At 42.6% G+C, this 13842-nt stretch overlaps 1 non-coding gene and 1 pseudogene across 1 annotated transcript; one reads left to right on the forward strand and one right to left on the reverse strand.

The window, feature by feature from the left end:
- Positions 1 to 749: 749 nt before the first annotated feature.
- Positions 750 to 2756, reverse strand: LOC147847511 (uncharacterized; annotated as a pseudogene).
- A 10141-nt stretch (positions 2757 to 12897) lies between these two features.
- Positions 12898 to 13062, forward strand: LOC147847512 (U1 spliceosomal RNA). Its single transcript, XR_015532318.1, has one exon. It is a non-coding gene; the product is annotated as a U1 spliceosomal RNA (small nuclear RNA).
- The last annotated feature ends 780 nt before the right edge of the window (positions 13063 to 13842 follow it).

Consider the following 13842-nt stretch of genomic DNA (forward strand, 5'->3'; position numbering starts at 1 on the left):
ATCAGTCCGAAACATAGTTGGGAAAGACCCAAGCAAGGTTTAGGTTGGGACAGACCAAAGTAGTCCCAAACAAGAGTTGGATAGACCTAAGATGTCCCAAACAATGAGCAGTCCCAATGACTAGCCAAAAGGAAGCCCAACAACCACCTCTTAACCTAACGGCTAGGGAAGCCCAACAACTACCTCTTGGCCTAATGGCTAGGGTAGTCCAAAAGCCACCCACCCCTTGGGCTATATATGGAGGAGCTTGTCCTCATTTTGAGTCATTCTCAATCTATGAGTCCTACTCTCTCCTTTTGTAATCTTCTAGTCCCTCATCATCTTTTTGGTTTGTCCCAACCTAGGATTGTTGTAATCTTGTATCTCTTTCATGTAAAATAAATCATCTTCTTGTCCCAATTCTCTTTGTCCCAACCAAGTTTTCATGTTGTTTTGAGAACCCCATAATTACTAGGGGCGCAATAGGTAGACTTGATCAAATTTGCCATGCTAAGTCCTCAAAGAACTGCTTCATGAGGCAAAGCCTCCGATTGTAGGGACATTGTAACATTTAATGTGGTCATTGTCATTCATGTTCATGTTCATCAAATAAAGTTTTTAAACTAATAGAACTTGGGAGGTAACGTATGTATGGATGTGGTTGGTAGTAATCTATCTATCCCATGCCGTTGGCGTTCTCAATTGCCCGTTTAGATCCAAAGTGTTTGTTTGTTTGGAAGACGTGGGAGTAAAAAAGTAAAAATGAATACATATGGACATACATACATCTTGTATTAGAAACTCATGTTGTTTTTTGGTGAAAAAAAAACTCATGTTGGGGATTGATTGTGTTGTTCGTGCGAGTATTCACTTCAATTTTGAGGAGAGGAGATGGCCGATGAATATACCGAGTGCAAGCCCTGCCGGATAGCCCACCAGAAGTGCCCACGGACATACGAACTCACGGAACCAAATCGTGATCTGCATTTGCCCACCTGTGCTTGTGCTTGTGATGCCCACCACATCATTAGTATTCATCACATTGTAGCTTGTGTTGCAGGAGGAAAGAGGGCAGCCATACAGCCCCGGGTTGTTCTCGTAGCTCATTTTCCCGAACTTGGTGTCAAAGTTGTTCTGTGTGGGAATGAGTCCTTCCAGTTGGTTGTGGGCGAGGTTTAAAGTATCGAGGTTGTCCAGAGACGTGAGATCTTGTGGGATGCCACCGCTGAGCTGGTTGTAGGACAGGTCCAACACCTCCAACTGCCTCAATCTCCCGAATGTACCTGCAGGTATTGTGCCGCCAATTCGGTTGTGGGACAGGTTGACTCCTGTCAAACCCTGCAGCTCCCCGAAGCTCTCCGGAATTTCGCCTTCCAGATAGTTCATGGACACATCAATGTAGATCCGTGCACTCAGCACATACTCAAGAATGTAGACAGAATTCTTCAGCGTGACAGGCACCTCAACGTAGAGGGTTGTCTGGTTCTTGTCTGAGGTTTGATTGAGCTTGAAGTAGACGAGGTGCGTGAGAGTCGCAGGGAAGCGGCCATGGAAACGATTATTGGAGAGGTCCAGTGCCTGCAGTTTGGGAAGCTTCCAAACCCAGCCCGGGATGTGGCCACTTAGCTGGTTGTAGCTCAACGAGAGCACCCTGAGGTTGGATAAACCAGTGATGTCAAGAGTAGTAGTATTGCCTAAGGATCCGGTTAAATATTTGTTCCGCTGCACATCAAAGATGATCAGTGCCTTACTCTCTGTTAGGCCAGCAGGTAGGCCCCCTTCTAAAGCATTTCCATAGACACTAAAAGTGTCGAGATTAGGCAACTTGGACAGATCCAAGTTCTCTATCTTCCCAGTCAAATTGTTCTGAAAGAGGCGTAAAGTCTGAAGACCAGACAGATTATGTAAAGCGTGGACAGGGACGATCCCTTGCAGGTTGTTTGTGGAGAGGTCTAATTTCTGCAGCTTTGTCAATGCCCCGATTTCGAGAGGAATGTATCCAGAAAGCTTATTGTTATTTAATGTTAAGCTCTCTGTGTTTATTAGGCGGCCGAGAGATGGAGGAATGCTTCACTGGTGACGGTGCTGTGTTGTGCCAGGATTTGGAGGAGTTGTTCTAGGATTGTTCCATTCAGATCATTAGAACCGACGCTGAGTCGTTCCAGGTTGGGAAGCTGGCCAATCTGTGGTGGTATAGATCCTGTTAAGAGGTTTTGCGAGAGGTTTAGATATGTCAGCTGTGGAAAATTCCATTTCAACTCAGGGGGGAAGATGTCGACCATGCTGCAATAAAACAGATCCAACTGTTGAAGCTGCGTTAAATTCTGCAATGCCTTCGTAGGGAACCCCCCCTCAATATGGCTGAGCTGCCATGCCAGCGTTTGCAGGTCTGCCATTCTACCGAAACACTCAGGTATGCTCCCTGTAAGACCCTGGGATACGGGGTATCCTGGTGGAAGGTAGTTGAAGAAACCAGATTCCTGCATCCATCCCACATCGAACCACACCATTTGGGTACAGTTGCAAAGCTCAACGGGAACTGGACCCTCAAGATTGGCCCTAAATAGAGAGAGTTCCTGGAGGTTTATTAGCAGTCCCAGCTCACTCGGGATGGAACCCATGAGAGGGTTGAACCAGGAGGAGAGGCAAGAGAAGGGGTCATGGGTGATGGCATCCTTGAATGTTATGAGAGCTTGGGCTTGGGCTTGCACTACCGTCATATCGTCGTCATTATCGGAGGTAGGAGAGGAAGCAGGGGCCACAACCTCTGCAGCCATTGCTGAATTGATGATCACGATAAGGATTGAGAGGAGATGGAGAGTGCATCGGAGGTTCAGCATTGCACCACGGGAATAGGAAGGATTGTCGAAAGGGTGCTGTTCTGGTGATGGAGGGGAAATGAAGAGCTGGAAATTTTGGCGAGGGGGAAACTACTAACACCAGCACATATAAAAAATAGTCTGGGCCTTCCAATAATCTCTATCATTTGACAAAAATATGTTAGTGATTGATAGATCATATACATACATACGTCAAAGAAGAAGGAAAAAGAAGAGTGATGTAGAAATCATTTAGAAAGGTGTGCCAACCTCGACTAGAGAATTAATGATTTCTTTTCCTTTACTACTGATCCCATTATTTGGAAATTGAGCTTGCCACCTTCCACCCGGACTCCACCACCAACCACCCCTTTTTTGATAAGGCTGAGCCACCATAGTTTAGCCAAATCTTGCTCAAGCTTCCAAAGGATAGAGAATTGATTCTTATTCTAGCATGCAAGATGCTATAGGACAATATTGGTTTGTTTCCAAGGAATCGCCATGGAGCGAGAAAAGGAATTTTATCAACATTAAAGACCTCCATTACCTAGTAGATGGACCATACCATTACAAGATCATGGAGATAATTGTGCACCATGTCCAATGTGCACAACTTACAAGGACATTGAGATGCATGCATGTGTATAGGTTAGTCACTACTCATAGCTCAATTATGCATTTTGTGCTTATAAACCATTTCCAAAATCATCCAACATGTAGTAAAATAATTATAATGGAGTTGTAACAACCAACTTCCTTCAACCAACCTCTCAACTTGAGCTCTAACCTGAAAGGTTACAATACATGGTGATAGAGCTTCTAAGATGAGTACCATTCACCTAGATTGTTGCATAAACGAGTCGAAGTAAAGCATCAAATAATGTCCCACAATGCACCTCGATTATGGCACAATTAAGTTGAAATAAAACATAATATAACATCCCAAAGTATGTAATATCAAAAATTTAGGATGAGAAGTCTAGGCGTCTTCATGATTCCTTTCATTGTACAATGAACACATTTCGTAATGAAAGTAGGCAATATAGTTATCTATGACACATACAATTCTAGAGTTTATCTATGTCACCCTCTACACCTAAGCTTGGTTTGTTTTGTCTACGTGCAAATTTTCTTTGTATCACTCTGTCTCTCTTTCATGTGCTAGGCTACATTTGGAAAAATTTAGTGACGTTTCCATGTTGGAAAGCATTATGCCATTGCATAAACCAAGCACACATTCTTTGTCTAAGCTCTCCTCCCCAAAGCAATGGACCACACCTACACATAGGTAGTAGGATTATATGCACACAATCATACACACGCACGCAAAGCAAAAAATAGTTTCTTTCTTTATAAAAAGGAACTTCGTAAAGAATGTTTTTTAAAATTCATTTAAACAATTTGTTCGAGGTTCGTCATTAAATCCAGGTTATATTGATAAATACTATGATACTTATTTTATCTGTAATATAATCTTTCTAAATGAAATACTTTTTTTGATCAATGGTTAATTAATGGTCTTATCAACGAAATGAGGGGTTTCAACTTATTTGGCGGAGAATGTATGACATACATTCTACGCCAAATATTATTTGGTCATTAAATCCAGGTTTAACATAATATTTCTAAGTGAAATACTTTTTTTGATCAATGGTTAATTAATGGTCTTATCAACGAAATGAGGGGTTTCAACTTATTTGGCGGAGAATGTATGACATACATTCTCCGCCAAATATTATTTGGTCATTAAATCCAGGTTTAACATAATATTTCTAAGTGAAATACTTTTTATTATCAATGGTTAATTAATGGTCTTATCAACGAAATGAGGGGTTTCAACTTATTTGGCGGAGAATGTATAATATATGCAATAGAGTGTCTTATTATCATACATACAATCATGCAATTGTGTATATACATTCATACATATACACATTAATATAAAGATTTATACATACACGTATATATGTATTCATAAAATCAATTGTACATACACACAAACATACATCATATGTTCCATGTTTACAGTGTCATGGTTAATGAATAGATAGATACACAAAGAGCAGAAATAGAAGAGTGTAGATAGAGACTGTGTGTCTGTGTTTGTCCCACATAGAGAGGACGGAGACGAAGAGAGGTATAAATTGAGGGCTGTGAGCAACATATCTACTTATATACCTGTGCTGGGTCTCCCAAACTTCAGATAATGCCATTGGGTTAGGGCCGGTGCACCCATTGCCCTCCTAGAGGGGTTGTTTGACCTAGTGTTTCACCAAATGGGAGAGTGCAAGTCATATTACGTGTCATGAAGAGTATATGTAAATAGAAGAGATAGACAATAGGGAAGTGAATTGTATATAGAATCATGGATTGTATGTATAGGCACATTATATGTATACATATGTATAGATAGATAAGTTAGGTGGGTAGGAGGCAAAGAACTGTGGGTAGCCAAACTGGGTGTTATGTATTAGCCCTACACTGCCCATTGCTTGTTCGGACGTTGGGACATCATTTGTTATTGTAAACTTTGTGGTGTCAATGGACCACGTTTGTTAGGTCGATCTTTGGGCCCTTCGGAGTTAAACACTGTATTTTCCATGTGCACGTCCATCATATCCGCTTGCCGTATGCATAACATGTTCAAGCTCAAACGCTAAAAAAATATCTATCTATCTTATTTGTCATGGTTGTACCCACGATCTTCTATCGTTCAATGATTGGGTATTTGTTAGATTTGCTTGGATTTCTCTAATGTCTATGCCCCCCCCCCCTCGTCAAGAACACATCCTCATTCAAAGTTACATCTATGAAAATGATACCATGTTTGAGACAATGAAGTTTAGATTTATAGTAGGGGATGATTCTAAAGTTGATTTCATTAAAACATTGTTCTTTCACTTGGGTAATTCTTAAATTTGTTTTGATTTCTCTAATGTTTATGCCCCCCCCCCCCCCCCCCCCCTTCAAGAACATATCCTTATTCAAAGTTACATCTATGAAAAGGATACCATGTTTGAGACATTGAAGTCTAGATTTCTAGTATGAGATGATTCCAAAGTTGTTTTCATGAAAACATTGTTCTTCCACTTGAGTAATAACTTAAGATAAGCTAACAAGGGCATTTGTCATTTTCTTGTTGGTTAAAAACTTATTGCAATTACAATTGAAAGTACCGTGTCTTAGCAACCATTTTACGAATTTTCTCTAATGGGTTACTGAATCATCATGTAGACGCCTTCATTCATATTAATAACATAGAATACATGTAGAGTGATGTGCCAAGGCCGTTCTAGCCCTTAGGGTATGCCATGATAATCTTTTTGATTATTTAGGGCAATCCATAGTACAAAACATACACTTGTGCATGGATATACATGATTGCACCAAGCTTTAAATGCATGAATGGGTAAAGAATGAGAGCATACACAAAGTTGGAGTGTTGATATATCATGGAGATAGCTACCACAAAGTCAATAGCACTTGCTTCCACGTGATGTGTATTAGCAACACCAAAGTGGTAGCTTGAAGCAATGTGAACTCAACATATCACCATTCATATTTTGTTGTATTTATTCCAAGTGTTAATGCAATATGTTTTATTGCATATCTCTTTTGAATTAAATGTCGTAGAGTGCAATGTTGTGCACAAGCCATGGTCGTCGAGCAAATCATATGGTTATGAGTGTGCAAATTATAAATTTGGATTGCATAATTGATGTTGAGGTTCTTTGTTTTTAGAAGGGGGGGATTTATGTTTACAAGAAAAAGACATAGTTTACTTTTACGGAAAAGGGGTATCTTTAGTTTTTGGCTAAAAAACATACCCTCATTTGAAGGAAAAAGGCATAGCATGTGCTCATGAGTCACCCCCCTATAATATTGTGGTGTGCATGTGTTCCTTTGTGCCACCCTTTTAACACCCATTTTAGGATGCATGTACCTAAGCCGACCCACCCTTTCAGCTAAGCCAACCCAAATGGGTAACTTTGTATCAACTATAAATTAAGTGAGAAGTAAGAAGCTAACTAGATTGGTTTTGATCTCTTATGTGCATGTCACATATTGGTGGAGAAGCGGGGTACCTGTTCCCCACGTCCAAGCATCCACCTCTTCCCCCTCACCTTAGGTTGCCCACTAACTTCTTGTCCCACGAGTTTCCTCGATCCCCCTCCTACACGATAGCCCTCCTGTCCCCCACCTCAGCTAAGTCTAGGTGGCTCTCAGTCCACAAGAGCGATTGACCTCTATCCTCCTATAGTCCTCATATCCCCCACCTCAGCCAAGTCTAGGTGGCCCTCCGTGTTGAATGCGGGTCTCTAATGGACGTATTCACACTATCTCCTTTTGTACACACTAAGTTTAGGCTAGTTATGTAAATAGTGAGAAGGGCAGTTGCCCTAAGTTAGTCAATATATAAACTGACTTTGGTTGATATAACTTAGTTCATCTTGTGCCCAACGTCTCTCTCTCTCTTGCGTTCTAAGTGACATATTGTTCTATGTCTCTGTTGCCATCAATCTACCTTGATTGTATCAGTTTATTGATCTTCTTACAAAAGAGTGTTGATTTGTTCTGCACTAGACGACCGTATCTCCAACATGTGGTATCAAAGCTTGAGGTTCTTTCGATTCTGATGTTGTCGTCTATCTAGTTGCTATCAGCAACTCTTCTTCTGTACACCGTGAAGATCTCTATAAGATCATTTTCGCGAAGAGAAACGCCGACAAAATTTGCACTCCACTATTCTAAATCACCATTGAAGTGAGCCAATCGGCTACACTTCACTCTTGTGATTGTAGCCGCTTGTAGTGAGATTTCACTTCACAAGCTCTGCCTCAGTCAAACTACATTGGATTAGACAACAATCGAATAGGTCACCTGACGCTAGTCACTCACTTGTCGTAATCACTTGTAGATGTTTGGGCTCCAAGAACAACCCCCTTCTGTACTTCATTCGCCTAGACAACATTCGGAAAGATTAGATGAAATTGTCCTTCTCATTGTTGTAGTCACCTGAACCAAAACTGGCATGGATAATCGACACATACTTTGTGTTCGAAAATCTCGAAAATCGAATCAACATACTCGGGTCCAACTTCGGATCGAGTCTCCCGAATTTCGAATCAGATTCGGCTTTTGTTCAAACATCAATGAAGATGAGATGGTGCAAGTATGCTTGGGCGGCCTCGCACAACGATTCAACCTGTTGAGAACGGCAATCTTGGCGAGAGATACCCCTCCCTCGTTCTTCAACCTCCAATCAATGCTATTGGTCGAAGAAAACCACGTTCAACCAAAGACCAACACATCGGAAGGACAAATGCTCTTCTCCGATACAGATGGTGCCCATAGACGAGGTCGAAGCGGAGAGGTCAATTCAACCTATCCCACGAAGGGAATTCACAATTTCGGCAAGGAAACGGAAGCCATCGAGGAACCTTCATAAGAAGGGGGAGCTTCCACGCCGAACAAGGTCGGCGAACGACGCCACCTACGTGCAACTATTGCGGCAAAATCGGCCATCGCGAAGAGGAGTGCCGAAAAAGATGAAGCGAGTCGGCCTCAACAAGCCGGCAACTCACAAATTACGCCGCGAACGCGGAATACGCGGACTACGACGGACTCTTCGTGATGAGGCATAGAGCGAACTCTATGATGGGCTCCGATCCCGCAAACTCCGCAAGCACCTCCAACTCCGAACACGCGTGGTTCGTAGACTCCGACGCCTCACACCACATGACGTCGCACCAAGAGTGGTTTCGCGACTTGCGAACGCCGGATCGACCCGGCTACATAGAGACCGAAGACGACACTCTGCATCCCATTCGGCACATCGGCGATGTCCCATTCGGGAAAGAAGGCGAGCAAACCTGCATCAAGAATAATGTCTTGCACGTGCCCACAATAACAAAGAATTTGGTCTCGGTCAGCCAAATCATGGAGCAAGGTATGCAAGTCCGCTTCAACAATGAAGGTTGCTTCATCAAGAAAGACGACCAACTCATAGCCAAGGGACAGAGAGACAGTCGCTTGTTCATCCTCGACTTGAACGAGGTAAAATCGGCCATGTACGCCAAAGGTCTCAAGACTGAGACAAACATCGAGTTGTGGCACAAGCGAATCGTCCACGTAAACCTCCAACGGCTTCGCAGAATGCAATCAAAGGGAGTCGTAATCGGACTTCCGGCCTTCGAATCGAAACGAGTCGACTGAGTGTGTGAAGCATGCCAACTCAGCAAACAACATCGACTCCCATTCCCGAAGGAGAGCTCCGCAAGCAAAGGCCTCCTTGACATAATCCACTCGGACATATGGGGACCGGCTCAAACGCTGATGCTCGGCGGATGCCGCTACTACGTCACCTTCATCGACGACCACTCGCGCTACGCGTGGATATACCCGATGAAGAAGAAGAGTGAAGTGCTCTCCCACTTTCAAAGGCTCAAAAGCCAAGTGGAGAAAGAAACCGGTCGGCACATTCGATGCCTACGATCGGAAGGAGGAAAGGAGTACTTCTCTGACGAGTTCACCTCCTACCTCCAAGGTGAAGGCATTCGTAGAGAGTTCTCATGCCGACACACTCCCCAACAAAACGGAGTAGCTGAGAGAAAGAGTCGACAAATACTCGAGGTAGCACGCGCCATGATGCGTGAGAAGCACATGCCGAACTTCTATTGGGCGGATGTGGCATCCACGGTCGTCTATCTCATGAATCGATGCACCACAAATAGCATGCACGAGCTTACTCTATACGAGATCTTCGTTGGAAGAAAGCCCATCCTCTCGCACCTCAAGGTGTTCGGAAGCATTGCGAATGTACGCATCCCGAACGAAAGTCGAGAGAAGCCCGACGCAAAGTCGGAAGAATGTATTTTCATAGGATACTTGTCTGTGAAAAAGGCGTACAAGTGCTTCAACCCTTCGACCCGAGCGGTGCGGATAAGTCGCGACGTAGTTTTCAACGAATCGACATCTTGGTATAAGCTCGATGCGACTCCATCCGACCCGATCGAGGAAGAATTGAACGCCAACTCAGACGACGAAACTCGGCCAAGTCCTCCACCGAAGGACAATCCAAGCTCTACCGAGCTAATTGGCCCACAAGAGCCTCCACGCGATGAAAACACGTCGCGGCCAAGTCCGAAATCGAACAAAGGCAAAGGTAAGAGGCCCCAATACGAAGTCGAGGTTCACCCTGACGACCGTGATTCAGATGATTCAGCTCGTTCACTAGACAGTGAGTTCGGTGTACCCATCATGAGGACACTCGGAGTAAAGAAGGCGCTCACATCGACAAACGAGAAACTCCGCCGCTCATCACGAGCAAAGACCCAAGTCACTCGTTACGCCTACAACGAGTATATGGCCCATCACTATGCCCTCGCGATGAAGGTAGTGGCCGAACAAGAGCTCGAGGATCCAAGTCTTCGTCACAAGCTTGAGGGGGGGAATAAGCCGCAGAGAGCCGCACAACGAAGACGCAAAGAGCCGCGCAACGAAGCCGCAGAAAGGCGCGCAACGAAGCCGCGAAGAGTCACGCAACGAAGCCGCGAAGAGCCGCGCAACGAGGCCGCGAAGACGCGATGAAAACCACGCAACGCCGCAAAGAAAGCCGCAAGCCACACCGATGCCGACAAAGCCGAAGGAAGCTAAACCGGACGTTGGACGCCTCACACTTGAGCTTGAGGGGGCGTGTTGAGATATCAAGCTCAACTAGTTTAATCTAGTTAGTCAACACATGTAACTTAGTAGTTACCTAGATCGAATCTAGTTAATGTGTTAACCTTAAACCTTTAAATAGGACCTTGTACTTAAGTGGGATATTCTAGATCCTCCACTCCTTAGTACATTTAATGTAGGACTTACACATAAGTACCTATGTTCTACCCACACATGTGCACCTTTGCACATGGGTTGTATATATACCTCATTGTAGGTATTTTTGTATGTTGATGACACTTTTCAATATAGTCAATCATCCCCCATTTATCTTCGTCTTCATAAGTGTAACTTCCTCTCTCTCTCTCTCTCTCTCTCTCTCTCTCTCTCTCTCTCTCTCTCTTCCTTTCACACACTCTCACGTGCATATCATACTAATCTTCCGCTGCTTAACGTAACCATATAATTAGTCTTTAATTAACCCTAGTTAATTACCTAATTACTTAACAACAAGGTATCCCCTACAATAACCAAACCCAATTGGGCAATACAATTAAATTGTGCTTGAAGGGATGTTGTGAAAACCTCAAGTTTAGTGGATATAAGACCAAATACTCCAGGACCTTGCAATTTTAGTTTGTTTATTGATATTAACCACATGCCATGAAGAGGTTGCAAATTGTAATTACCATGTGTATTACCTTCTTCCTCTATAAAGAGTGCAACATATTTTGTCCATCGTCGTTGACCCTCAAACATGGCCTTGAGAAATGCACATTGGCAATACATGATATATTCATAAAGATTTAATAATATTGTCTCACCAACTTGTTTTGGAGTATGAATATTACTCGAAAGCCACCCAAGTAAGACTCATATTTTCCTTTCCTCTACCACAATGTGAACCTCGTTAAGATTGCCAATAGGATACAAAACATACACACATATGCTATTTTCTATGTCCAACAAGTGCCTCTTAATGTCTTTCTATACATGACATGACAACCAGTTTGTGCATATTTATCTTCATAAATGATACTATGGGAAATGATTCCCACACTAGCTTTGCCGTTGTAATGTCATCTCATAGGCTCCTAAAATGAAAATATGATCATTTGCTAATGCTAGATTTGCCTAATGTTAAGGAAAATCATATCAAATCTCCATCTATAGTCACATTGTGCAACATTACCAAAATATTAGACGTGCTACACAAGCAAACAACAAATATTAAATGGCTTAATAGCCATCCTTGTCTAACAAAATTCAAAAGTGTAATGGGAAACCCCCTCATTAAGAATCATACAAGATACAAAACACTCTCCCAAATTATGCATCAATCTTGATTCATTTCGTTCTAAGCCCTTTGTTGTATTTTGTGTTGGAATAGCATATCCATCATACTACGTGTGTATTCTTCATTATAGTTGTTCAAGAAGAACAACAAAGTCAAGATATGCATTGATTTTTGTAAGGTTAACAAAGACACTAGTTGAGATAACTACTTGATGTCATACCTCAAGCACCTCTTAACACATGCAACAAACAAAGAAGCATGTAGTTCCATTAACATATTCTCATGGTACAATCAAATGACTGTTGCACCCCAATATCAATATAGAGACAACCTTTGACACAAAGTTTGGCATTTTTCAGTACAAACAAATGCCATTTAAACCCACCAATGTCATAAGCAGTTTTAAACATGGGGCAAATCGCGTATCCATCTCCATGTAAATGGGCTCTATTGCAAGTCCATTCGGAAGAGCACTTAACCTTACTAAGTGATTGATTCAAAATGAGTGCAATATCAATTGCATTTTGACTCATTTTTTATGCGCAAATACATTTGCCTAACAAGGCTAAAGTTAAATGGATATCAAACGTGCCACCCCATAAACCAACAAGAAGGATGTGCATGCATGATGGGGTACACAAGTTATTATTAGTGTTTCACTAAAATGTTCGCCAAGAAGGTGCAACATTTCTCTATGGACTCCTTGAAGAGTTTAAATTGACCTAAGGAATGCACCAAAGCGTTTCATTTACTCAAGGAATACTAACTAGAGCACCACCATCTTGATCACGAAGTTGGGAAAATAAGTTCATGTGCACCCAAACATGTCAGACTTTCACAATAGGTACAATCTTGGCTCAGCCTAGAGACAAAAAGATGCAAGCCATCAACCAAATCTAATGGAACAAATTTATTCTACTATAGAAAAGAGTGGCACTAGCAATGATATATGTACATTTGTTGAAAAAATAAGTAGTGCGTGCGTCATAGTGAATGAATACATGAAAACAAGAACATTACATAAATGGAAAAGTGTAGATAGAGAGAGAGACTCAAGAGAGAGTATCTTCTATTTGTCCCACATAGAGAGGATGGGGAGGAAGGGAGGTATAAATTGAGTGGTTTGTGCAGCAGCAGAACATACTTACCTGGGCGGGGTCTATCGGTGATCAGCAAGGCCGATGGCTTAGGGCCGGCGCCTCCATTGCACTGCCGGAGGGGCTGTTTGCCCTAGCATCTCCCCAATGTGGGAGAGTGCACGTCATAATTTGTGGCAGCGGGGGCTCGCGTTCGCGCGGCCCCTTTCTCAATCGAATTAAATTCTGAATGTCATACCGAAATTTTGGGTGTAAATAGAGATATGGGGAGTTTGTATCGATGTTGTAACGCAAATAACAGATATGGTGTAAACGTGACGTGGTAGAGGGAGTACATGTATGTTATGTAAATAACACAGATGGGGTGGAGTGGTCATGGATAAGTATATACAGAAGAGATAAACAAACGATAGGGAGGGGGGGGGACATTGAAGTAAAAGAGTGGAGGCAAATATATATATAAATATATAATAAAGACAGACATACAGAATCATGGAGGCATATAAATATATCTATAGATCAGTCTGGTAGGAAGCATCACATGGCATGCCTATACACTCCACCAGACAGCATCACATGGCATGCCTATACACTCCTGGACATGCTATAGATGCCGCCAAATTCTTACCATTATACGGGTGCGGAAAATCACGGGTATACATACCCCAACCAATAGGTGTAAAGAGAATGTAGGCAAACGGGCTACCAGCTAGGCCTGCCTACACTGGGTATTACCCATTCATTTCTTGTTTAGGTTACGGTCCGCCTTCGTGGCCCCAATCAGAGAGTAGAGAGCGTCCCGTTGTCAAGGATTTGCCGTGTGAATGCAACGGACTTGGTCAGATCAATGTATTATCTATTATGGGCCCTAAACACCTTCCATGTCAATGTCCATAGATCTTCAACTTGTTGGTGTTCGGATCCCGCGCATCAGTAATTTTACTAAACACATGTTTAGCTTCCACATACATATTCCGTCCACATTCAT

This window comes from Azolla caroliniana, unplaced genomic scaffold, assembly GCF_043228905.1.
Source record: "Azolla caroliniana isolate FFs.n. ecotype wild unplaced genomic scaffold, voAzoCaro1.0.p SCAF_922, whole genome shotgun sequence".
Taxonomy (NCBI): domain Eukaryota; kingdom Viridiplantae; phylum Streptophyta; class Polypodiopsida; order Salviniales; family Salviniaceae; genus Azolla; species Azolla caroliniana.